At 36.0% G+C, this 2646-nt stretch overlaps 1 long non-coding RNA gene across 1 annotated transcript in view; it reads left to right on the plus strand.

Annotated features, from left to right (window-relative positions):
- The window catches only part of LOC109367751, a 4675-nt gene extending 2029 nt beyond the window's left edge, over positions 1–2646 (plus strand). The window contains exon 3 of the long non-coding RNA XR_002115143.1: positions 2632–2646. This is a non-coding gene — a long non-coding RNA (uncharacterized LOC109367751). The remainder of the gene's footprint in view (positions 1–2631) is intronic.

Consider the following 2646-nt stretch of genomic DNA (forward strand, 5'->3'; position numbering starts at 1 on the left):
AAAAAAAAAAGGCCAGGATTTTGTAGAATCCTGAATGTGATTGTTTTACACTCATAACAATGTGCACAATTGAAACTACTGAGTGGCCTGTTTGCAGCCCAACGACTGCCAAATGGGAAAGATGAATGCTGTGAACCAGTGGAGGAGAGCACTGTGCTCTGGGGTCTCTACAGTCACTCTTACCTTCTTTGCACCCTACCCCACTGTACTATCTGAGAACTTTGTCTCGTTTTTCTTTTATCTGATGCTCTGGCCTCTTTAGTAGTCATTTCAGCTGCCCAAAATTAGACATTTTAGCTTTCACATCCTACAGCTTGTCCTCAGTGCTGTGACTTACAGATCAAGCTGGGCATCATTGCAGATAGGTGCTTAGGAGATTGACCTTTATACTGTTTGGTCAGTGTCTCCTCCCAGGCATAACCACCTTAGACAGGTAACTTGGGCTAGTTCTTGTGCCTTACTGGCATAACTACATTGTAAGTATTGCCAAAAAGGAAAAAAAAAAATAATAATAAAACAAAACAAAAAAACTATGCAGGTTAAATTCTAAAATATGTGATCTTCAGTTGGTTTGGATGAATGTAGTTCTGCTTTCTTCAGTAGAGCTGCATCAATTTTCACCAGCTGAAGATGTTGCCCTTTTTCTGTATATGTTTGAGATTTCCCTTTTTTGGTGTATCAGTGTATATGTTGCCAAAGTTAATAAATGTATCGAGTTTGTGACTTTAGCAGATTTTTCTTCTGATAACAGAACTGGTCAGATAAAGTTAACATTCCTGTGTCTTTCTGGTTGCTGCTGCTCAATCTAGAGACTTAGGTTCTTGCCTTCCAGTTCTAAGTCAGTTTTCTTCCTTGCTGTCTGTCAGGAAGGAAAGTCTAGGACTGCTGGGAAGGAAGCTCGGGGCTTATTTTATTTTATCTTATTTTTAATTCCTGTCACGCTCTTATTCAAGCACAAAACAGATCAGTCAGCTCTTGGGACCTGATGGGGGCAAACTGCCCAAAACAAAGAATTAGATTCCGATTAGTATCTGTTTTGAAAGGATATATCAAAATACTTTAGAAATAAGGAAATTATCTGCAGAACAACAATTTAGTAATAGTAATTTAAAAAGCATGCTTGTATAAGCCAGGGACAGTGAGATTGGAAGGAATGTTAAAAAGGCATAAGAAATAGCAGTAGCAAAATCATTTGGGGGCAAACTTGACTCTTGATATTATAATATGGGAAACTATCATCAGATGTTTCTTGATAATAATCTGTTCTTGTGTCAAACACTTTACTCCTGGGCAGCTCAGTAAGGATCAGATGAGTTCAAATAAGCTCTAGAGGGATTGGCTTAATTAGCCATACAGACAAAATTTTCTTTTAACTCAAGCCAAAGAATCTGAAAGTTTTTAAAACAAAGCCTCATGAGACTTCTCATGAAATAGAATTACACATTACCTGTGTTACCAGAAAATACTTAAGTACTTTGTAGGAGCAAGATGGAAATGTGTCTACTTCATACATTTGTCTCAGAATACATTTGATTTTACTAGATATACTGTAATAATATGAAAGTATTATGAATAATTTAAGTCTTAGTCTGACGCTACTTAGTATCTAGTACCATTGCAAATGAGCTCATAGATTCTTCTGTCTCATAGATAACCGACAGTCCAAAATTAGAAACCTCCCTATAAATTATTCTTTTCCCTTCTTGCACTGTTAGAAAATGCCTTTGATACATAGTCCTTAAATTTGAAATCTAAGCAGAAGAGAATTTGAACTTCTCAAAAGTATGAGACAATGACAGTGAATTTCTTTTTATATTTCAATGATGAAATAGACTCTACAGCTAGTAAAGTATTTTCTGGAAAATAGGGGCCTCAGAAAATTTCTGACCAGCACATAAATGAATAAAGGAAAAAGCTTTAAATCTGAATAACAAGTAACACATTGTGATAGTTTTTGCTTGCCTCATACAGTCAGGTGAAGTGTTTCTTGTTAATAGTTGTGAGGTAGGGAAGGGCAACTGGGCAGAATCCATCAAGTTATGAAGTTGTTTCTAAGTGTTTTATTTGGAAGCATCTTAAAAACAAATGAAAACTTGAATAAAACAAGCTGCAAATGGGAGTGCTGCTATGAACAAGCAAAATGCTTTGAAAGGTTTTTTTTGTAGACATTTAAACATAAGGGTGTTATACATCCCTGAGCATACTTACTACAAAGTATAAGCTACAGAATGCAGAATAGTTGCATTACACTATCATAGTCATGAGAATAAAACAAGGACAAGCTGAAATAATTTTCTCCAAATAATTGAGTTCTCATTCAGTTTCTCATGGCTCCTTCCTAATGGCTTTATTGGAATTTAGTGACTTGAGTGGTAATTCTAAGTGAAATATTTGAAAAATGTATTCAAAAAGCTTAAACAAATCACACTCTCAATTCTGAATGGTGCATGCTAGATGCCACTTGATTTCATGCTTTGTATTCTGTCTCATGCCTCAGATCATGAGAAGTTTGTGGTTAGAACCTCGCAGCTAGAGCATTTCTAGAACTGTGGAAATAATTGCAAGAGTTGCATTGTACTCTGCTGGAGTTTGTTTCAGCTCCATGCTAAGTCCTTTCTCTAAACTGGAAAGTATGAAGAGCAAAGT

This window comes from Meleagris gallopavo, chromosome 5, assembly GCF_000146605.3.
Source record: "Meleagris gallopavo isolate NT-WF06-2002-E0010 breed Aviagen turkey brand Nicholas breeding stock chromosome 5, Turkey_5.1, whole genome shotgun sequence".
NCBI lineage: Eukaryota > Metazoa > Chordata > Aves > Galliformes > Phasianidae > Meleagris > Meleagris gallopavo.